Source organism: Bombina bombina, chromosome 3 (genome assembly GCF_027579735.1).
Source record: "Bombina bombina isolate aBomBom1 chromosome 3, aBomBom1.pri, whole genome shotgun sequence".
Lineage (NCBI taxonomy): Eukaryota > Metazoa > Chordata > Amphibia > Anura > Bombinatoridae > Bombina > Bombina bombina.
The window spans coordinates 793,630,649-793,655,714 of NC_069501.1; the positions used below are offsets into that span (position 1 = coordinate 793,630,649).

Genomic DNA, 25,066 nt, shown 5'->3' on the forward strand with positions numbered 1-25,066 from the left:
TGTAAGACCAGATAATATATAGCTCATTCAACGTAGCATTGATTCCCTTTATTGCTGTTATTATTTACATGTGATATATGTATACTAATACACATAATACATCAGTATGATGATAGCTGGGATGTGTCTTGCACACAAAGTCAGTGCACTGCTTAGAGTGCTATTTAATATCTTAGATGGTATATCCAATACATAATTACGTTTATTGAATACGTTTTAGGAGTATTATGTTGTGCTTTAACACGTGTACCTAAGATCTCCTTATTCTGTGAATGATCCAAGTTCACCTGGGTGCCACTTTATGTCAGTCCAGTGATTGCAGATTTATTGTAACTGTAATCGTTACACGGATATTTATTCTCTTATGTAGGACTTAATTAAAACGTGATTAATCATTTGCTCAAATTATGCTTATGTTATTATATAAAATAAGTCCTACATAAGAGAATAAATATCCGTGTAACGATTACAGTTACAATAAATCTGCAATCACTGGACTGACATAAAGTGGCACCCAGGTGAACTTGGATCATTCACAGAATAAGGAGATCTTAGGTACACGTGTTAAAGCACAACATAATACTCCTAAAACGTATTCAATAAACGCAATTATGTATTGGATATACCATCTAAGATATTAAATAGCACTCTAAGCAGTGCACTGACTTTGTGTGCAAGACACATCCCAGCTATCATCATACTGATGTATTATGTGTATTAGTATACATATATCACATGTAAATAATAACAGCAATAAAGGGAATCAATGCTACGTTGAATGAGCTATATATTATCTGGTCTTACACAAACAAGAGGGTAGCCGATAATATACATATAGATACAATAAACCTCAACATTGTAACATTCACTTGCAAAGTGGATACTTATTACAAATATATTTTCTTTCCCTTCTTTGCATAACAAGTTATGGTGAATAGCAAACAATTACACACCCAATCCACCTATATGATTAATAATCCTACTTATGTGAATCAATCTGTTCTAACCGTGAGCTAAGGAGTACACTAGAAGGACCTATCTTATGTATGACATTTCAATGTGATTTGGGCATTTTATGTACCCTAATTTGAATATACAATTACTCAGCCTGGTACGTAATACATAGCATCAGGACAACTGATATGCACTTTGATTTATTAATGCTGTTCATGTCACATTAATACTTACTAAGGCTATCATACCTCAGAGGCCAATAATTAGTGCTGTTATATATTAAGGTTTATTTATCTAACTACTTCATCCATTGTTTTTATGTTCTGGTAAACCCTTTTTATTCAACATATTAAAAGTTATGTTTTAATTTAGTCACAATTCTGCCTTATAGTCAGGACAGCGAGTGCTATATTCGCACTCTTTAGTGGAAATCTCCCTTGAATTTCCACAAACTGCATACAGCAAATGGTTAAACTCTGTATTTTGCACATTTACGTCACATTGCCTGTCCTATGATTAATATGTCATTGTTTTACTAAAGTCATGTTGAGCAGTAAACCATATAGACAAGAAGTGTAAAGCATTCAGATCTTGCAGTCTTATATAAAACGCTCCATTAGATCAGTCTCCTGGTCCTGCAGACCTTCTGACATTAGATCATATTAGATGAACCTGCAGCCCCTCTGTCAGCCAGATACCTGCATCAGATCAGAACCTGTCCATGTCCCCTGTCAGACTAGAATAATAGGAGAGCTAGAAATAGAGACTGCACAAGCTATCTTAAAAAGTCCAAAATGTATTATAACCAATACACAATCGCTACGCTCCATGTTTCCTGCCTGAGAGTCTCTTTATCTGTATGTGCATTTCACATGTCAGTCATATTCCTAAATCAGATCAGACTCCTGTATATACAGCTGTTCTGTAAACTGCATACCCAGATCAGATCAGACTCCTGTATATACAGCTGTTCTATAAACTGCATACCCAAATCAGATCAGACTCCTGTATATACAGCTGTTCTATAAACTGCATACCCAAACCAGATCAGACTTCTGTATATACAGCTGTTCTGTAAACTGCATACCCAGATCAGACTCCTGTATATATAAATGTTCTGTAAACTGCATACCCAAACCAGATCAGACTTCTGTATATACAGCTGTTCTGTAAACTGCATACCCAGATCAGACTCCTGTATATATAAATGTTCTGTAAACTGCATACCCAAATCAGATCAGACTCCTGTATATACAGCTGTTCTGTAAACTGCATACCCAGATCAGACTCCTGTATATATAAATGTTCTGTAAACTGCATACCCAAATCAGATCAGACTCCTGTATATACAGCTGTTCTATAAACTGCATACCCAAATCAGACTCCTGTATATATAAATGTTCTGTAAACTGCATACCCAAATCAGATCAGACTCCTGTATATACAGCTGTTCTGTAAACTGCATACCCAGATCAGACTCCTGTATATATAAATGTTCTGTAAACTGCATACCCAAATCAGATCAGACTCCTGCATAACCATATCAGATCAGATTCCTGTATATACAGCTGTTCTATAAACTACATACCCAAATCAAATCAGACTCCTGTATTTACAGCTGTTCTGTAAACTGCATAACCATATCAGATCAGACTCCTGTATATACAGCCGTTCTTTAAACTGCATACCCAGATCAGACTCCTGTATATACAGCTGTTCTGTAAACTGCTTAACCATATCAGATCAGACTCCTGTGTATATACAGCCGTTCTATAAACTGCATACCCAGATCAGACTCCTGTATATACAGCTGTTCTGTAAACTGCTTAACCATATCAGATCAGACTCCTGTATATACAGCTGTTCTGTAAACTTCACACCCAAATCAGATCAGACTCCTGTATATACAACTGTTCTATTAACTGCATACCCAAATCAGATCAGACTCCTGTATATATACCCAAATCAGATCAGACTCCTGTATTTACAGCTGTTCTGTAAACTGTGTAACCATATCAGATCAGACTCCTGTATATACAGCCGTTCTATAAACTGCATACCCAGATCAGACTCCTGTATATATAGCTGTTCTGTAAACTGCTTAACCATATCAGATCAGACTCCTGTATATACAGCTGTTCTGTAAACTTCATACCCAAATCAGATCAGACTCCTGTATATACAGCTGTTCTATAAACTGCATACCCAAACCAGATCAGACTTCTGTATATACAGCTGTTCTGTAAACTGCATAACCATATCAGATCAGATTCCTGTATATATAGCTGTTCTATAAACTGCATACCCAAATCAGATCAGACTCCTGTATTTACAGCTGTTCTGTAAACTGCGTAACCATATCAGATCAGACTCCTGTATATACAGCCGTTCTATAAACTGCATACCCAGATCAGACTCCTGTATATACAGCTGTTCTATAAACTGCATGCCCAAATCAGATCAGACTCCTGTATATACAGCTGTTCTTTAAACTGCATACCCAGATCAGACTCCTGTATATACAGCTGTTCTGTAAACTTCACACCCAAATCAGATCAGACTCCTGTATATACACCCAAATCAGATCAGACTCCTGTATTTACAGCTGTTCTGTAAACTGCTTAACCATATCAGATCAGACTCCTGTGTATATACAGCCGTTCTATAAACTGCATACCCAGATCAGACTCCTGTATATACAGCTGTTCTGTAAACTGCTTAACCATATCAGATCAGACTCCTGTATATACAGCTGTTCTGTAAACTTCACACCCAAATCAGATCAGACTCCTGTATATACAACTGTTCTATTAACTGCATACCCAAATCAGATCAGACTCCTGTATATACACCCAAATCAGATCAGACTCCTGTATTTACAGCTGTTCTGTAAACTGCGTAACCATATCAGATCAGACTCCTGTATATACAGCTGTTCTATAAACTGCATACCCAGATCAGACTCCTGTATATACAGCTGTTCTGTAAACTGCTTAACCATATCAGATCAGACTCCTGTATATACAGCTGTTCTGTAAACTTCATACCCAAATCAGATCAGACTCCTGTATATACAGCTGTTCTATAAACTGCATACCCAAACCAGATCAGACTTCTGTATATACAGCTGTTATGTAAACTGCATAACCATATCAGATCAGATTCCTGTATATATAGCTGTTCTATAAACTGCATACCCAAATAAGATCAGACTCCTGTATTTACAGCTGTTCTGTAAACTGCGTAACCATATCAGATCAGACTCCTGTATATACAGCCGTTCTATAAACTGCATACCCAGATCAGACTCCTGTATATACAGCTGTTCTATAAACTTCATACCCAAATCAGATCAGACTCCTGTATATACAGCTGTTCTATAAACTGCATACCCAAACCAGATCAGACTTCTGTATATACAGCTGTTATGTAAACTGCATAACCATATCAGATCAGATTCCTGTATATATAGCTGTTCTATAAACTGCATACCCAAATAAGATCAGACTCCTGTATTTACAGCTGTTCTGTAAACTGCGTAACCATATCAGATCAGACTCCTGTATATACAGCCGTTCTATAAACTGCATACCCAGATCAGACTCCTGTATATACAGCTGTTCTATAAACTGCATACCCAAATCAGATCAGACTCCTGTATATACAGCTGTTCTGTAAACTGCATACCCAGATCAGACTCCTGTATATACAGCTGTTCTGTAAACTGCATAATCATATCAGATCAGACTCCTGTATATACAGCCGTTCTTTAAACTGCATACCCAGATCAGACTCCTGTATATACAGCTGTTCTGTAAACTGCTTAACCATATCAGATCAGACTCCTGTATATACAGCCGTTCTATAAACTGCATACCCAGATCAGACTCCTGTATATACAGCTGTTCTGTAAACTGCTTAACCATATCAGATCAGACTCCTGTATATACAGCTGTTCTGTAAACTTCATACCCAAATCAGATCAGACTCCTGTATATACAGCTGTTCTATAAACTGCATACCCAAATCAAATCAGACTCCTGTATTTACAGCTGTTCTGTAAACTGCGTAACCATATCAGATCAGACTCCTGTATATACAGCCGTTCTATAAACTGCATACCCAGATCAGACTCCTGTATATACAGCTGTTCTGTAAACTGCTTAACCATATCAGATCAGACTCCTGTATATACAGCTGTTATGTAAACTTCATACCCAAATCAGATCAGACTCCTGCATAACCATATCAGATCAGATTCCTGTATATACAGCTGTTCTATAAACTACATACCCAAATCAAATCAGACTCCTGTATTTACAGCTGTTCTGTAAACTGCGTAACCATATCAGATCAGACTCCTGTATATACAGCCGTTCTATAAACTGCATACCCAGATCAGACTCCTGTATATACAGCTGTTCTGTAAACTGCTTAACCATATCAGATCAGACTCCTGTATATACAGCTGTTCTATAAACTTCATACCCAGATCAGACTCCTGTATATACAGCTGTTCTGTAAACTGCTTAACCATATCAGATCAGACTCCTGTATATACAGCTGTTCTATAAACTTCATACCCAGATCAGACTCCTGTATATACAGCTGTTCTGTAAACTGCTTAACCATATCAGATCAGACTCCTGTATATACAGCTGTTCTGTAAACTTCATACCCAGATCAGACTCCAGTATATACAGCTGTTCTGTAAACTGTGTAACCATATCAGATCAGACTCCTGTATATACAGCTGTTATATAAACTGCATACCCAAATCAGACTCCTGTATATACAGCCGTTATATAAACTGCATACCCAAATCAGACTCCTGTATATACAGCCGTTATATAAACTGCATACCCAAATCAGACTCCTGTATATACAGCCGTTATATAAACTGCATACCCAAATCAGACTCCTGTATATACAGCCGTTATATAAACTGCATACCCAAATCAGACTCCTGTATATACAGCCGTTATATAAACTGCAAACCCAAATCAGACTCCTGTATATACAGCCGTTATATAAACTGCATACCCAAATCAGACTCCTGTATATACAGCCGTTTTATAAACTGCATACCCAAATCAGACTCCTGTATATACAGCCGTTATATAAACTGCATACCCAAATCAGACTCCTGTATATACAGCTGTTATATAAACTGCATACCCAAATCAGATCAGACTCCTGTATATACAGCCGTTCTGTAAACTTCATACCCAAAGTACATCAGGGCTACCCTTAGCATTTGTGGGCTCCTCAGCCTAGATCCCTTATTTCTCTCTTCCTGTATGCCCTGACTCCTCTATGGCCCACCCCTATCCTAACATTCAGTGTGTCCAATATAAAGAATAGTACTTTTATATTACACCTCCTGATACTATAACCACTTCTTCATAAAATACAGGATGTACATGTAAATTGCACCCTTCTTATACCCTTCTCTCCCCCCCCCCAAAGAGCTGGGCCTGGGGTAGATGCCCCTCTGTCCCTACCCAAAAGGTAGGCTTGCAGTAATTATAGTGAAATGTATCAAAGTTATACCGTTAGAAATAACTTATATAGATTTTGGTTATATAGTGCAGGCTTTTTCCCCCCATCTTAATATTGGAAGAGTCCACAGCTGCATTACTAATTTGTGGGAAATACTGAACCTGGCCACCAGGAGGAGGCAAAGACACCCCAGCCAAAGGCTGAAATACCTCCCCCACTTCCTCATAACCCCAGTCATTTTTTGCCTTTCGTTACAGGAGGTTGGCAGAGAAGTGTTAAAAGATTTCAGAGTAGTCTCTTATGGAGGGTAGTACTCTTCGAGAGGGGACTGGAGTTTTAAGTAGTCCTGTCAGCCTCTTAGTGAGAGCATGGATGAAAGTTGGAGTTCGGAGATGCAGGGAGAGTCTTTCTGTGAAACCATCCCGACTCTTATTAACAGCTACATAGTAAATCAGCATTGACAAGTTTCAATGCCTGCTTTCTTCACTCAAGTCCATGTCAGAAGCGATGCTACTATCTGTCACACTTGAAGGGCCGTGTTCCTGTTCCACAGCGTAGATTCTGGTAAGATCGTTTCATATTTTATACATGTATGATAACGCAAGAAGAGAGGGTCACAGTGTGACTCCTTTTATCTATATAGAATCAAGGGTTTATATCTCCTTAAGGGGATTATTGAACAGGGGGAATAATCTTTTATATGTTTATTTGATTTTATGCTGCTTTTATGTGTGAGATGTTATGGGCTTATAAGCTGTTGTGGAATATACAGGTTTCACTTTGAGAGCCATGCAGCTTACAAGCTTGGCGCACTTTCTCATAGCAGGGACGGTCCTGCATTGTGCACCATGTTATTAATTCCCTTTTTTCTTGACCGGGTTTCTATCAGAGAGGAGCCATAAATCTCTATACTGTCTGGATCATAGGAGGAGGTGAGTGTCCCAGCCATTGGGTTATAAGGGTGCCGTTTTTTTGAATAAGATATTTTATTTCTCTAGTTCTCCGGTTATTGCACTAGCGATGGAGGATTCAGTTACTTTAGAGGGCACTCCCTCTATTCCTAATGAGTAATTCCTGTTTATATGGTGAGGAGGCCTTAGTTCCGCCCTCTCAATTATGTTCCATATGCCTTGATAATGTGATATCAAACATGTTTGATACCACAGAGCCGTCCAGTGACATTCTTATATCTCTACACATGCAGTTTTCTGGTAGCATTGCTGATCCTCCATCTGGAGGGGGCTTTTTTTTTACTAGACGTTACTGCACAGTTCAGACAGCAGTGTCTGTGGCCTTTAATGCTTTACCTCACCCTGCTAAGCACAAGCGAAAGGTTACATATTGCACTCCTTCCTAGAGTGCATCAGATAATATATTGGATTTAAATGGGGGTTATCCGAGGATGAAGTTCTTTCTGAGACTTCAGAGTATGAACATTCTGGGTTGGAATCTGCTTCCTCTAAACCTCCGGCTGCGGAGGAACCAGACTTTAGTTTAGGAATTTGCTCTTTCTTCTAAAGGACGTTTTTGGCGCATTTAGAGGTTCCAGAGGCCAAATTGCCTGTTGAACCTTTAATTCCTAAATTGGATAGCGTTTGAGGACAGGATGGTACCTTATCCTTCCCTGCTCCTGTTAGATGGCGAACATTATTAAGAATGAATAGGGATTGGATTCCTTTTCCCCCTCTTCTCCCTTTAATGAATTGTCCCCGGTCCAGGACTCTCAATGGAGTTGTGAGGTTCCGTCCCTAAATGGGATGGTGTTATCTTCACCCTTGCTAAACGTACTACTATCCCACTTGGGGATAGTTCTTTGTTTGAAGAACCCATGGATAAAAGATGGAAAATCTATTAAGAAAGATGTTTCAACATACGGGATATTTGTTTCAACCGTTGGAGGCTGTTGCCGCGGTTACTGGAAAAACTAACTTCTGGTGTGACCCCTTATAGGATTTGATCAGGGTGGAGGATCCTCATCGCCGTTACTCAGAAAAGATTTACGGCCTTGAAGGTTGTTAATTCTTTTATCTGTGCTGCTATTAGGCAGTTTATTTGCTTGAATGCTATGGCTTCAGCTTTTTCTGTTCAGGCCCGTGGTGCTCTGGCTGAAGTCATGGTCTTTGGATATGACTTCTAAGTCTAGACTTCTTCCCTCCTTTAAGGGAATGATTTTGTCTGGTCCAGGCCTGGACTCAATTATCTCCACGGTCACAGGGGGCAAGGGTGCCCTCCTACTGCAAGAGTATATGAACTAATCTAAGGGATGATTTTAGTTCTTTTCGTTCTGATAAAGCCCATGTCAGCAGTCCTCCGCTAAGCCAGAGCAAACCAAGAGCTCTTGGAAGCCGGCTCAGTCCTGGAATGAATCCAAGCAGAGCAAGAAGCCCGCCGAGTCTATGTCGGCATGAATGGGAGGTCTCTTGTCCTCTTCTGGATCGTGCAGGGGGCAGTATGTCGCTCTTTTCAGTTGCTTAGTTCAGGGACGTGCAGGATCCATGGATCCTGGAGGTCATAGCTCAGGGTTACAAGATAGATTTTCAGTCTCAGCCACCCAAGGGCAGATTCCTCCGGTCTTCCTGACCAAAAAGGAGGTAAGCCTTTCTGGGGTGTGTACGGGATCTGTCCTCTAGGAGTTATTGTCCCGGTGCTTAAGCAGGTTTTTAAATGTCCCCTCGTTTAAAATGGAGACAATAAGGTCCATTCTTCCCCTCGTTTGAGAGGGGTAGTTCATGACCACGATAGAGCTGAAGGATGCTCCCTTCTCGTACCAATCCTCAAGGACCACTTCCAGTTCCTAAGGTTTGCATTCCTGGACCAGCACTTTATTGCCCTTCCATTTGGTCTAGCTAAAGAAATTTTTCGAAGAGTGGACCATTCGGAATATCTTCTCTGTCTTCTTTGATCCCATGGATGGCAGATAGTCTAGAGAGAGAGTTCTCTTGTATCAAGTACCAGGGTAGAATTCTCGGGTACTATAATAGTCTCCATAGACATGAGACTATTTCTAACAAACCAGAGACGTTGCAAGCTAGCTTCAACATGTCTTGCCCTCCAGATCTCCTTAAGGCCATCTGTGGCTCGGTGTATGGAGGTAATTGGTCTCATGGTGTCCAGCTTGGACATCATTTCCTTTGCCAGGTTTCACCTCAGACTGTTGCAACTGTGCATGCTGAACTAGTGGAATGGCTATCATCCGGATCTGTCTTAACAGATTTCTCTGGACAACCAATCGGGAGAATCGCTCTCTTGGTGTTTTTGTCCGGATCACTTGTCCTGAGGTACGTCCGTCTCAAGACCATCCTGGGTGATTGTGACTACGTTTGCAAGTCTGTCAGGATAGGGAGCTGTTTGGGGTGCTAGGAAGGCACAGGGCATCTGGTCTCAGGAGGTAAAGCTCCCTCCTGATCTCATTTTGGATCTTCGGGCAATATACAATGCCCTGAAGTCTTGGCCTCTGCTGGGTTCGTCCCAGTTAATCAGATTCCAATCAAACAATATATCCTCGGTGGCTTACATCAACCATCAGGGGGGAACGAGAAGCTCCCTAGTTTTGAGGTAAGTATCTCGGATTCTGGTGTGGGGGAGACCCGCATTTGTTCGCTGTCAGCGATCCACATTCCGGGTATGGACAACTGGGAAGCGGATTTCCTTAGCAGAAATTCTTTCATGCGGGAGAATGGTCTCTCCATCCCGAGTGTTTGCAGAGATTTGCAAGAGGCAGATCTTATAACGTCTCAATACCAAGCTACCCAGATAGGGGTCGAGGTACAGGGATCCTCAGGTGGAGCTAACAGATGCATTAGCGGTGCCTTGGAGGTTCAATCTAATTTATCCTTTCCGACCATTACCACTACTCCCTAGTGTAGTGGCTCAAGTCAAGCAGGCGTCGGTGATACTGATTGCTCCGTCTTGGCCGCTAAGGATATGGTTCGCGGATCTAGTGGGGATGTCATCTTCTCCTCCGTGGAAGTAACCTTGTTGCAGGGATCTGCTGACCACGGTCTCTTTGTTCATCAATGTTTAGATTCTCTGAGGCTGACTGTGTGGAGATTGAACGCTTAGTCCTAGCCAAGAGAGGGTTTTCTGAGAGAGTTATTCTTACTCTCATTAAAGCTTGTAAGCTGGTTGCTCGTCGCATCTATCATAAGGTGTGCAGGACCTACTTATTCTGTTCTCCAGGATGAACTGGAGAAGGGCTTTTCTGCAAGTCCTTGAAGGGACTGTCTGTGTTAGTGCACAAGAGGTTTGCTGAGCTTAAAGATGTGCAGCCATTTGTTAAGGCTCTGCTGAGATCAGACCTGTGTTTAGATCTAAGGCTCCTCCTTGGAGTTTAAATCTTTTCCTTAAGGTTTTGCAACGGGCTCCGTGGAGCCTATACATGAAGTAGACATTAAATTGTTGTCTTGGAAGGTTCCTTTTCTGCTGGCTTTTGCTTCTGCACGCAGAGTATCTGTGATTGCTTCCTTGCAATGCATCCCTCCTTATCTGGCTTTTCATGCCGAAAAGGCTGTTCTACGAACCAAGTTAGGTTTTCTTCCTAAGGTTGTGTTAATTCGCAACATCAATCAAGAGATTGTGGTTCCTTTCTTATGTCCTAATCCTTCTTCGTCGAAGGAACGTTTACAACGTATTTCTAGATGTGGTTTGTGCCTTGAAGTTCTATCTTCGGGCCACGAAGGAATTTAGACAAACCTCTTTCTCTGTTTGTTCTCTTCCGGGAAGCGTAGGGGGTCAGAGGGCCTCTTCGACTTCCTTATCTTTTTGTCTGAGGAGTTTCATCCATTTAGCAAAGAAACGGCGGGACATAAGCCTCCTCTGAGATTACGGCTCATTCTACGAGAGCAGTGGTTTCCTCTTGGGTCTTCAAAAATGAGGCTTCTATGGATCAGATTTGTAAGGCGGCTACCTGGTTCTCCTTACATACTTTTTCCCAAATTTTACAAGTTTGATGTTTTTGCTTCTGCTGAAGCAGCCTCCGGGAGAAAGGTTTTGCAGGCTGTGGTGCCCTCTGATTAGGGTCCGCCTCTCTTTTTTTCCTCCCGTTAGCATTCTGTGTACTCTAGAGCTTGGGTATATGTTTCCCACAAGTAATGAATGCAGCTGTGGACTCTTCCCATATTAAGATAGTAAACATAAATTATGCTTACCAGATAATTTAATTTCCATCTGTATGGGAAGAATCCACAGCACCCGCCCGTGTTCTCCGATGGACGGCCTAAATTTGAAATTTCTTCTTCTGGCACCTTTTTCACCCTGATATTTCTCCTACTGTTCCTACCTTGTTCCCTCGGCAGAATGACTGGGGTTATGAGGAAGTGAGGGGGAGGTATTTAACCCTTTGGCTGGGGTGTATTTGCCGGCTCCTGGTGGCCAGGTTCAGTATTTCCCACAAGTAAGGAATGCAGCTGTGGACTCTTCCCATACAGATTGAAATGAAATTATCAAGTAAGCATAATTTATGTTTTTTGTATTCCTTTCCTAAGCAACAGGAGATGACCCAATTAACTTTTACCATGCTCCTGTTTTGTAGTTGGTTATTGGTGTGTAGCATCTCAAGCATGGAGAGATAACCCTCAGGAGTGAGTTTAATCAGTACTCATTTGGTTTAAGATCCGTTTTCTAATTTCCATTTCCTTTGTGAACTATCTGCTTTTACACAGGAGGTTGCTGATTAAATAGGTTGATTGCAGTTTCCAATTAAACAGTTTGATGATATCTCAATATAATGAACTCTGAACACAATATAATGAGGTTTCCAAAAGATTCTAGATCTTAGTCAAAATTGATAGCAAGATAAATTTAGTAAGCTTTTTTTTTCTTCTTCTTTTGTGTGATTGAGTCATCTCTGAGCTAGTGAAAGGAGTAAACGGTCTCCCTCATATGTATTTTACTTGTAGATTTGTCTTTTTCCGTAAAATAATTAGCAATAAACATATTTTAACAAAAAAATCTAAATGATGCTTTAATGAGGTGTGTATTTCATCTCTAAACTTCCCTTCTCTATTGTTTTAGTTAAAGCCCTAAAATTAGAACATTGCTTCTGTTCCAGGGGATGGAGGGCAGCTGATGGTTGTCCAGTGCCCATCCTGGTATATTTAAGGGGACATAGTGTAAAAAGACATGTCTTTTTAGCATTTGTTGCGTCTAGATATAGACAACTATGCTGTTTCAACCTCCCCACACACTCACACAGACAAAAAGTGGCTATAATGTCTTGTTTGTGACCCACAAGCAATGCAGCTTGCTAGAAGAAAAAAAGCATGTGATTGGTGAAGTCATCTGTCTTGCTTCTGATTGGTTGACCAGCCATATCCTGCTCTGGAGCTGCAAGGCTCCTGAGCGGCATATTACTTAAGTGCTTACCTTTGTCTTTGTGGTGGCTAAACGCATATGGCAATATTTACATGTTAAATGTGTCATATTTGCCTTAGAATATCCTTTTAATCAGTAAGGTGTATGTAACATGAACTTGCAGTCTTGTTGCACTCTATTATTCATCTCAATTAGACTCTTTTCACAAAGTCAAGTGCTAATATATAAAACTTTTTCACATTTCAGTCCTATCTCATCCCTGGCCTCTTGTATATCCCCTTCTATTTCAAGCGTCTCACCAATAGATTAAAAGACCACAAATGATGCACTTTGTGTAAAGTTTACTGACTATGGTTGTTGCTCATTTTTAAAGGGATACTAAACCCAAATTGTTTCGTGATTCAGGTAGAGCATGCAATTTAAGCAACTTTCTAATTTACTCCTAGTATTAATTTTTCTAAGTTCTCTTGCTATCTTGATTTGAAAAGCAGAAATGTAAAGCTTTGAGTCGGCCCATTTTAGGTTCAGCACCCTGGATAGTGCTTAATTATTGGTGGCTACATTAAGCCAACAATCAGCAAGGCCAACCCAGGTGCTGAACCTAAAATGGGCCCGGCTCATAAGCTTTATATTCCTGCTTTTCAAATAAAGATAGCAAGAGAAAGAAGAAACAATGATAATAGGAGTAAATTAGAAAATTGCTTAAAATTACATACTCTATCTGAATCGTTAAAGAAAGAAAAAAATTAGGTCTAGTGTCCCTTTATTCCTCTTAACCTTTATTTATGTTTTTCTTTTTTTAGTGTCAATATTCTGACACTGTAGTGTTCTCATTGTAGTGCTGGGAAAATTATTGGTGCCCTTATTATTATAAAATAGTTTCTGATGGACAAGTATGTTTTTTTTTTTCCGCACCCCCCTCATTTTTCCTCCTGAGGTTCCCTTTGGATGCACCATTTCATTACGCTTACTTTCCTTCCTAAGATAGGGAGAGTCCACTTCTTCATTCCTTGCTATTGGGAAATACAATACCTGGCCACCAGGAGGAGGTAAAGACACCCCAACCAAAGGCTTAAAGGGACAGTCAACCATCGAAATGTTATTGTTTTAAAAGATAAATAATCCCTTTATTACTCATTCCCCAGTTTTGCATAACCAACACAGTTATATTAATGTACTTTTTACCTTTGTGATTACCTTGTATCTAGGAACCTTCTTCCAGCCCCCTGATCACATGACTGTGACTGTTTATCATCTATTGTCTTAAATTTAGCATTGTATTGTGCTAGATCTTAAATAACTTTCTGTGCCTGAACACAGTGTTATCTATATGGCCCACGTGTACTTTCTGTCTCTTTGTGTTGAAAAGAGATTTTAAAAGCCTGTTATAAGAGGCAGCCCTCAAAGGCTTAGAAATTAGTATATGAGCCTACCTATGTTTAGTTTAAACTAAGAATACCAAGAGAAAAAAGCAAATTTTATGATAAAAGTAAATTGGAAAGTCGATTAAAATTAAAAGTCCTTTAATTTATACTAGACTGTCCCTTTAAATATCCCTCCCACTTCCTCATTACCCCAATCATTCCTTGCCTTTCGTCACTTTAGGAGGTGGCAGAGAAGTGTCAGAAGATTCAAAGAGTCCTGTAAAAGGGTATCTGCCCTTCTAAATAGGACTGGAGTTTTAAGTAGTCATTTGAACCTTTCAGTGAGAGTATTGATCAAAGTTCGAGTCTGGAGATGTAGGGAAACCATCCAGACTACCGCTAACAGCTCCTAAGCAATCAGTGTTGACGATTTTCACTGCCTGCTTTCTCTCACTCAAGTCAAGTGCATGTCAGGAGCGCTGCTATAAGATTATCACACTTGAGAGGCTGTGTTCTGTTCCACAGCATGGATCCTGGAGGTAAGATTGTTTCAATTTTTACACATAAAACCCTATAACAGGGTCACAGTGTGGCTCCTTTATACCTTGATAGGATCCAGGGTTAATATCCTCTGAAGGGGGTTTATTGAACAATTTGGGGTTAATTAATCAGTGTATTAATTATTTACATGCTGCTTTGTGTGATTTTTTTTTCTGGGCTGATAGACTGTGTGTTTTTGGCTGGAACAAACAGGTTTCACTTTTAAATTTCACTTTCGTTCTTGAAAGTGTTGCACAGCTCCCTTTACTTGCTGTACTTGTAATAACAGGGGAAGTACTGTCTTGCACTCCATGTGACCAGTTGAGACTTAAACCTGAGGAGAGCGTTTCCTCTGTTAACTGTCTGGGTCTAGGAGGTGGTGAGTGCCCCAGCCATTGGGTGTATAAAGGTGCAGTTTTCTATAATAAAAAAAGTTTTTATTTGTGTCCTTCTCATGCCTTAACACCGTTATAAAGTCTAAGAAGTGAGACAAGCCTGCTAAGGCTCTTAGTCCCTCTGAGCCATCTACCTCTCAGGGCTCGGCGTCCCGTGAGATTACTACCCTTGCTGCATTATCCACTCCACATGCAGTTCCCCGTAGCACAGCTAATCCTCCATCCAGAGGGGGCCTTCTTCCTGCGGACTTTGCCGAGCAGTTACAAACGGCGGTGTCTGCAGCCTTTAGTGCATTACCTCGCTCTAACAAACACAAGAGAAAGGTAAAAAAATAGCTCTCCTGACCTGGAGTCATCTAAATATTTATCGGATTTAGCTATTATGTTCCAGTTATCCGATGATGAGTTAACCTCTGTAGCTTCAGAGGATGAACTTTCTGGGTGTGAGTCCTTAGCGTCTAAGCCTCCTGCTGCGGAGAAACTGTCCTTTAGATTTAAAATTGAGCACCTGCGTTTTTTGTTAAAGGAGGTTCTGTCTACGTTAGAGTTTCCAGAGGCCGCTCTGCCTATAGAACCTATGATACCTAAATTAGACAGACTTTACGAAGACAGGAAAGTTCTTTTGACTTTTCCTGTGCCGGTTAAGATGGCGAACATTATTAAGAACGAAAGGGAAAGAATTGGTTCTTTCTTTTCCCCCTTGTCTGCTTTTAAATAAGTTGTTCCCGGTCCCGGACTCTCAACTGTATTTGTGAGGCTCCATTCCTAAGGTGGATGGGGCTATATCTTCGCTTGCTAAACGTACTACTATACTCTTGAGGATAGTTCTTCGTTCAGAGAGCCGATGGATAAGCAAATGGAAACCTTTATGAGAAAGACGTTTCAACATACAGGATTTTTGTTTCAACCAACAGCTGCAGTTGCCGCGGTTGCCGGAGTGGCTACCTACTGGTGCGACTCTTTGTCGGAATTTATTGAGGTGGAGTTTCCCCTCGAGGATATTCAAGACAGAATTAAAGCTCTGAGAATTGATAATTCTTTTATCTGTGATGTGAACATGCAGTTTATTCGCCTAAATGCAAAGGCCTCTGGCTTTGCGGTCCTAGCCCGCCGGGCGCTCTGGTTGATGTCTTGGTCTGCAGATATTGCTTCTAAGTCCAGACTACTTTCTCTTCCCTTCAAGGGAAAGCTTTTATTTGGTCCAGGCCTGGACTCCATTATTTCTATGGTTACGGGATGCAAGGGTGTCTTCCTACCGCAAGATAAGAAGAATAAGTCTAAGGAACGACAATCTTCAAAGTTTTGTTCCTTTCGTTCTGACAAATCCCAGCTACAGCAATCCTCCTCCAACCCGAGCAACCCAAGAGTACTTGGAAGCCGGCTCAGTCCTGGAATAAATCCAAGCAGAATAAGTAGCCGGCCGAAAACAAATCAGCATGAAGGGGCGGCCCCTGATCCGGTATCGGATCGTGTAGGTGGCAGACTGTCTTTTTTCAGATGCCTGGTTCAAGGATGTACAGGATCTGTGGGTCCTGGAGGTGGTATCTCAGGGATACAAGATAGGCTTCACATCTCATCCGCCAAGGGACGGAGGGATGCCTTTGTAGGGTGCATTCGGGATCTATCTTCCTTAGGAGTTGTTGTCCGGGTGCCTATCAAAGAAAGAGGTTTGGAGTTTTATTAAAACCTTTTCGTGGTCCCAAAGAAGGAGGGAACTTTTTGCCCAATTCTTGACCTAAAGTGCTTAAACAAATTTCTCAGTGTCCCTTCCTTCAAGATGGAGATGATAAGGTCCATCCTTCCTTTAATTCGGGAAGGCCAGTTTATGACCACTATAGATCTAAAGGACGCTTACCTTCATGTTCCAATCCACAGGGAACACTTTCAGTTCCTGAGGTTTGTATTTCTGGACCAGCACTTCCAGTTAATTGCCCTTCCGTTTGGCCTAGCTACTGCTCCAAAAATCTTTACGAAAGTTCTGGGGGCTCTTCTAGCTGTTGTCAGAACTCAGGGTATTGCAGTAGCCCCATACTTGGACGATATTCTGGTGCAAGCTCCATCTTTTCGTCTTGCAGAAGAATTCTCAGAGTCCTTTCTCAGTCTTCTTCGATTACATGGATGGAAAATAAACTTGGAAAAGAGTTCTCTTATCCAAAGTAACAGGGTGGAATTCCTGGTTACTATAATAGACTCCATATTCATGAGGATATTTCTACTGTTTTTATTATTGGTGTTGATTATGGACTTTTTATATTTTCCTATTTGGATACAATAAACGCTATGTTTTATTTATATGGATATTGCTCTGCTCTTTTGTTTATTATGATATTTCTAATAGACCAAAGACGTTGCAAGCTAACTTTGGCATGTCTTGCCCTCTGGACCTCTTTGAGTCCCTCTGTGGCTCATTTATGCAGGTGATTGGTCTCATGGTGTCTTGCATGGAAATCATTCCGTTTGCCAGGTTCCGTCTCAGACCTTTACAACTGTGCATGCTGAGGCACTGGAACAGTGATCATTCAGATCTGTTTAAACATATTGTAATAGACACCCAGTCAAGAGAATCGCTCTCTTAGTGGATCTGTCCTGAGGGACATGCTTCTTAAGACCATCCTGGGAGATTGTGACTATGGACGCAAGCCTATCAGAATGGGAAACTGTTTTGGGTGCCAGGAAGGCACAGGGGTTGTGGACTCAGGAGTCCTCCCTCCAGATCAATATTTTGGAACTACGGGCAATCTTCAAGGCCTTGAAGGCTTGGCCACTTCTGGGTTCTTCCCAGTTTATCAGATTCCAGTCAGACAATATAATCTCGGTGGTTTACATCGACCATCAGGGGGAAACGCGAAGTTCCTTGGCAATGAAGGAAGTATCTCAGATTCTGGAGTGGGCGGTGGCCCATAGCTGTTCCCTGTCAGCGATCCACATTCTGGGTGTGGACAACTGGGAGGCGGATTTTCTCATCAGGCAATCCTTCTTTCCAGAGGAATGGTCTCCATCCCAAGGTGTTTGCAGAGATATGCAGCAAGTGGGGGACGCCGGAGATGGATCTGATGGTGTCCCGTCTCAATACCAAGCTACCCAGGTACAGGTTGAGGATGAGGGATCCCCAAGCAGATCTAATAGATGCACTAACAGTGCCCTGGAGGTTCAAACTCGTATATCTTTTTCCTCCATTACCGCTTCTTCTTCGAGTGGTGGCCCGCATCAAGCAGGAGCGGGTATCGGTAATCTTGATTGCTCCATTGTGGCTGTGAAGGACGTGGTTCACGGATCTAGTGAGGATGTCCTCCTCTCCTCCGTGGAAGTTACCTTGTCGCAGAGACCTGCTGATACTAGGTCCATTTGTTCATCAAAATCTAGCTGACTGCGTGGAGATTGAACGCATCTTAGCCAAGAGAGGTTTCTATGAGAGTGTCATTGATACTCTTATTCAAGCTCGTAAACCAGTTACTCAGCGTATTTTCCACAAGATGTGGAGGACCTACTTATTCTGGTGTGAAGAGCTTGGTTTTTCCTGGCACAGAGTTAAGGTTGCTAGGATCTTATCTTTTCTCCAGGATGGCTGGAGAAGGGCCTTTCTGCTAGTTCCCTGAGGGGACAGATTTCGTCCCTGTCGGTTTTATTGCACAAGAGACTGGCTGAGCTTCCAGACGTGCAGTCCTTTGTTAAGGCTCTGATTAGGATCAGACCTGTGTTTATATCTTGTCTCCTCCTTGAAGCCTAATCTTGTTCTTTGGGTTTTGCAACAGGTTCCGTTTGAGCCTCTGCATTCCGTTGACATTAAATTGTTATCTTGGAAGGTTCTCTTTTTATTGGCTATGGCCTCTGCGCGCAGAGTTTCTGAGATCTGTGCTCTGCAATGTGAGCCCCCTTATCTGATTTTTCATGCAGATAAGGCAATGTTACGTTCTAAATTAGGTTTTCTTCCTAAGGTTGTGTCAGATCGCAACATCAATCAGGAGATTGTGGTTCCTTCCTTGTGTCCTAATCCTTCTTCATCGAAGGAACACTTACTTCACAATTTGAATGTGGATCGCGCCTTGAAGTTCTATCTTCAGGCTACTAAGGAGTTTAGACAAACTTCCTCTTTGTTTGTTGTCTATTCGAGGAAGCGTAAGGGGCAGAAGGCTACTTAGACTTCCCTATCTTTTTGGTTAAGGGGTGTCATCCGCTTAGCTTACGAGACAGTGGGACATTGTCCTCCTGTCCGGAAAGAAAGGAATTTATCTGGTAAGCATAAATTATGTTTTCCTTCCTAAGATAGGGAGGTGCCCTTCTACTTTAGGCACCGTGCTCCCCTTAATGGAGTCAGCCACAGGAAACATCTTTTGAAAGACAGGATACAGGGAAAAACATAATTTATGCTTACCAGATAAATTCCTTTCCTTCCGGATATGGAACGTCCACGGCTTCATTCCTCACTGTTGGGAAATACAACACCTGGCCACCAGGAGGAGGCAAAGACACCCCAGCCAAAGGCTTAAATATTCCTCCCACTTCCTAATTACCCCAGTCATTCTGCCGAGGGAACAAGGAAAAGTAGGACAAACATTAGGGTTCTTGGGAGAGAGGTTCTTCAAGCAGTGGTGCCTTCTGTTTAATTCTGCCTGTCTTGTTCTCCCTCCCTAGTTATCTGTGTCCTCTAGCTTGGGTATTGGTTCTCACTAGTAATTGATGACGTTGTGGTCTCTCCATATCTTAGGAAAGAAAACAAATTTATGCTTACCTGATAAACGTATTTCTTTCCGGATATGGAGAGTCCACGACCCCACCCTTAATTTATTTTAAGACTGTTATTGTTGACTAAATCTCAGGCACCTCTGCACCTTGTGTTATTCCTTTTTTCCATTTTCCTTTGGTCGAATGACTGGGGATTATGAGAAGGGAAGTAACACTTAACAGCTCTGCTGTAGTGCTCTTTGCCTCCTCCTGCTGGTTAGGAGTGATAATCTTACTAGTAATTGATGACGTTGTGGACTCTCCATATCCGGAAATAAATAAATTGATCAGGTAAGCATAAATTTTGTTTTTTTTCACTGGAACTAAGGGGCCTAGTCCAATCCTTTGAAAACATCCCAGAGCGTTATATCTCTACGCCACCAAATAGGCACTATGCATTCCGGTAGAAAACATTCTTCTCGTATCCACCACACTCTTTTCTTTCATCAGATTGCCAGATAGGGAAGTGTGATTCATCTCTCCAGCACTCCAGGTAACACTTGGCATTGTGCATGCGGGTGTGAGGCTTGTGTAAAACTGTTCAGCCATGGAATCCCATTTCATGAAGCTTGCGATGCACAGTTCTTGTGCTGATGTTGCTTCCAGAGGTAGTTGTGAACTCTTTAGTGAGTGATGCAGCAGATGATTTGTATGCACTTCAGAACTCAACAACTCACTTTGTGAATTTGCATGGTCTTCATGGTTGTGCTGTTGTTTCTGCTAGATAGTTCCACTTCACAATTATAGCACTTATGGTTGGCCAGAGCAGATCTAGTAGGGCAGAAATGTAATGAAATGACTTGTGGCAAAGCTGTCATCCCATGCCCATGCTATGTTTAATGTCACTGAGTTCTTTAGTACGACTCAATGTAACCTACATGCGTAACTTGCTTTTTAATTAATATGCATTATGACTGCTTTACTGTTCCTTAATCACTTGTTTGATATATATATATATATATATATATATATATATATATATATATATATATATATATATATATATATATATATATAGATAGATAGATAGATAGATATACTGGTCTTTTTATCATACTTATTCCACCTTCATAAGAATTTAGTGGAAGCTGCTGGGAATTCCAGTTCAGGAAGATTTCATAATTTGTCTCCATAACAGCAGTTGTCATAGAGCTGTTCGATTTCTACCTATGGTCATCTGTGTCCCATTTATCACTATAAATATGAATTGTCAGCATCAACTGTATTTCCTATGTGTTGAAAAAGATTCTGTTACCAGAAATTTGAATCTGTTTCAAATGTACACATTATTTTCTGCTGCTGACACATTTTGAATGTATTCTTTATACACATAGCTCAGCCTCTTACACAAGCCTGTACTTTACACATAGCTCATCCTCTAACATAAGCAGTTCAGGTCTTGAGTGCAACATAACTAATACTGGAGATGAGACAAGGTTACAACAATGAGGAAAAACCAGAGCACCAACATAAATAAAGGCAAGCGGGTTATAGCTGGATTTAATCAGAAATGTATATGTGACTAAACAGAACAATGATTAGGAAGGGATCATGTACAGCAGGGTTGTTAGGTATATAATTAGCAAAGCTCTAAAGATGACAGTGACAAAGTCCCATGGTGCTAGTCATTGTAGCGTACATCTATACCTCTGCGCCAATAATATTAGCAAGTTGTCTTAAAGGGACATTGTACTTCCATGTACAGGGTAGTAAAAACAAATGTAAGTGCAGCACTGACACTTGTCAAAAAAGGTTCTTTGCCTAAAAAATAGTTAAGCAAAGGCTGTTTATATTAAAGTAAATTAATGCAGTTCAGGTACAAACCCCCAAATCTGAAATTCCAAAATCCAGAATTATTCCTGAATCCAAACTTTTTTTTATTCAGATTTCTTATACAAAATAATTTTTTCCTACCAGTAGGCCACAATCTTATCTGAATGCATCTGTGGTTAGTATTTTTGTGTTCTAATATGCAAATGCTAGACTTTATTTATATTAAACCAGTATTACCGTTCTGATTACAGTGCTGTACTATATTTCTGTTAGTACTATGTATACAAAAGTATTACAAATTATATAAAACTACCTTTTATATGTATAAGCTGTATTATGACAAGTAAATATTACCTAAATGGCATAAGATATTGTTGTTTACACTTGGGCCCATCCCCTCTGCAAGTTGTCCCATTTTGCAAATGCAAATATACAAATATTCCAAAATCCAAACCTTTTCTGGTCCCAAGCAGTTTAGATGAAGGGTTTTCTACCTGTATTGATTTTCTGCTCCCTACTAATCATCACTGGCTAATAAGGACAACTGCCTCTGTGTTACTAATGGAGAGGGGCACGCTTCTGATTAAATAAAGAAAAAGGTTGACTACATTGTCCTTTTTAAAGGGACATGAAATACCTCATTGAATATGCAAGGCAGTGCAATTTAGATTTGGATATAAGCTTTTTGTTTGGCAATGTACACCTTTTTAATAAAATGCTTCTAGTTATTATAGCTTTTGCTTTAATACGTTTTACTATGCTTATAGTTAGTTGAGCATACAGCTTGTGCATGAGCATTCCCCTCTCACTCATGCTTGGGATACTGCAGACAACATATATTCTTGGCAGTTTGCACTCGCTGGAAGTTAAAGGGACACTCAAGTCAAAATAAACTTTTATTATTCAGATAGAGCATGCAGTTTTAAGACACTTTCCAATTTACTTCCTTTATCAAATTTGACACTGTCTTTTTGTTTTCACACTTTCTGGGGATGGGGAACAAGATTCTACTGAGCATGTGCACAATCTCACATGGTATACATATACTAGTCTGTGATTGGCTGATGTCTGTCACATGATACAGAGGGCCGGAAAAAGGGAGAAAAATACATTTGTCAGAATAAAATCTACTGCTTATTTGAAATTCAGAGTAAGTTCTATTGCCTCGTCTTTTTATTATGCACTTGTTAATTATGCAATTCTACTGCATTGAGTGGTCCTTTTAACACAAAAGCTGTACTAGCTTTTACCAGCTGCATCTTTGCAGATAAATATTTTGCATAAACTTCTTGCATTTTAAATTTGACTTTCGAGTCCCTTTAAATAATAGTAGCTGTAACCAGATACATTCCTAACCTATACTGCAGAGGGAAGATGTACTGTCTGTTAGCATAGAAACAGCCTTAACCACTCCCATAGGAGAATAAGTGACAAGGATGTGGAAACCTTTATTGGAGACTATTCTCCAACATATAAAAGTGTATATATGTGTGTATGTATATGTGTGTGTATGTATATATATATATATATATATATATATATATATACACACAGTATATATGTGTATGTATGTGTGTGTGTGTGTGTATATATATATATATGTGTGTGTGTGTGTGTATGTATATATATATATATGTGTGTGTATATGTGTGTATATGTGTATATATATATATATATATATATATATATATGTAAGGTCACACAAAAGATCCTGTGAGAAGCACTCACCGTCAGCCCAGTACAGTAAAGGGAAACCGACACAATGGAGCGTGGGCGGGGACACCCCTTTGTTGCTGTGATGCGATAGGCTGCAACTGCCAGACACACCCACAAACAAATGTAGAATTTTCACACATAGAAGAAAAGCGCTCTCATCGCAGAAACCACAGATCACCCTGGAGAAGGATAATAGACTCCAGACAAGTAGGTAAAAAATCATCCAAACTTTATTATATAAAAATGGATGCCTGAACATGCATCCATACATAAGAGCCAGCAGAAACAACATTCAGGTTTAGAGCTGATCTCCACGCAGACGCGTTTCGTGCCCATGCGTACTTGTTCACTGCTTCGGTCTGTGGTTTCTGCGATGAGAGCGCTTTTCTTCTATGTGTGAAAATTATATATATATATATGTGTGTGTGTGTGTGTGTATATATATATAATTGTTATGTAACGTTTTGGATGCCCTGAAAAGCTCTGAGCATCTTCTGCAAAACTTTAACCTTTTCTTTTTTTTTTTTGTTTTCATACAGGAGCACAGTCATCATGGAGTTCTATAAAAGAAATCACACTATCAAACTATGGGGTTAAAGGTGAGGTTTCTGATAGACTTCGACATGTTGTTACACTTTTGAGTACAGTGTTCTGATCTTATAAAAAAAAAAACATCACTGTTCCACAGATAATCTAAAAAAACGTATTTCTAATAATTTAAAATAGATACTTTCCCTACTCTTATGTTTGTTTGTTTTTAAAGGAAAATATTAGTGCTTGAATAATCTCTTTTAGGGAGCTGTAGTCTGATTGCAAGCTTATTTGTCTCTCAAGCATGGCCATTGATAATTTTTACATGTACAGTATATTGCAGGGGTGTATTTCAAATGTAACTTATATGTTCATTTAAAGGGATATACAATTTTGAATTTTTCTGCAGTGCATTTATATGGACATTGTACTATAATAATTTTCCCCTTTAGGTTTTCCCAGTCATCTGTTCTTCGTGCTGAAGTATATTAAATTGTTTACAAATAGCTCTTTTCCCTTTATCATGTGTCTGTTGTCTATTAAAACACCACTTTTACTGTTTGCCCCTTTAATTCATTATAGACCTCAAGTAGATGTGTTCACTCGTATCCTTTACAAAACAAAAAAGAAAAAAACTCCCTCAGGTGCCTATTTGCTGAGCCACCAGCACCCTTTTTGTTTTATTTCCAAACAGGTGGGCTGTGCAGCCTATCAGATGACATAGCGCCTTCCCAATAGTCCCTAGAAGGAGACTCTCCTGCTGCTCCATTTTAGCTACTGTGACACCTGTCTTTGCTTTGATGATCCATAGTTTCTAAACACAGAATTTAAACAAAACAACTAATCAGGGACTGGAATTACAAGAGTTGGGGGGCAGTGAATGAAACCAACAAGAGGAATGTTTTATTAAAGGGACAGTCTAGTCAAAAATAAACTTTCATGATTCAGATAGAGAATGTAATTTTAAACAAATTTTCAATTTACTTTTATCACCAATTTTGCTTTGTTCTCTTGGTATTCTTAGTTGAAAGCTAAACCTAGCAGGTTCATATGCTAATTTCTAAGCCCTTGAAGGCCGCCTCTTCTGTCAAGGTATTTTGACAGTTTTTCACCACTAGAGGGTGTTAGTTCATGTGTGTCATATAGATAACACTGTGCTCACGCACTTGGAGTTCCAGTGAGCCAGCTCTGATTGGCTAACATGGATGTCTGTCAAAAGAGCTGAAATAAGGGGTCACTTTGCAGAGGCTTAGATAC

At 40.2% G+C, this 25,066-nt stretch overlaps 1 protein-coding gene across 3 annotated transcripts in view; it reads left to right on the top strand.

Annotated features, from left to right (window-relative positions):
• The window catches only part of INPP4A (inositol polyphosphate-4-phosphatase type I A), a 430,069-nt gene that overhangs the window by 131,193 nt on the left and 273,810 nt on the right, over positions 1-25,066 (top strand). For all 3 annotated transcript variants that reach the window (XM_053707704.1, XM_053707705.1, XM_053707706.1), the window contains exon 2: positions 23,818-23,877. The gene's annotated coding sequence lies outside the window, so the exon portion shown is untranslated. The remainder of the gene's footprint in view (positions 1-23,817; positions 23,878-25,066) is intronic.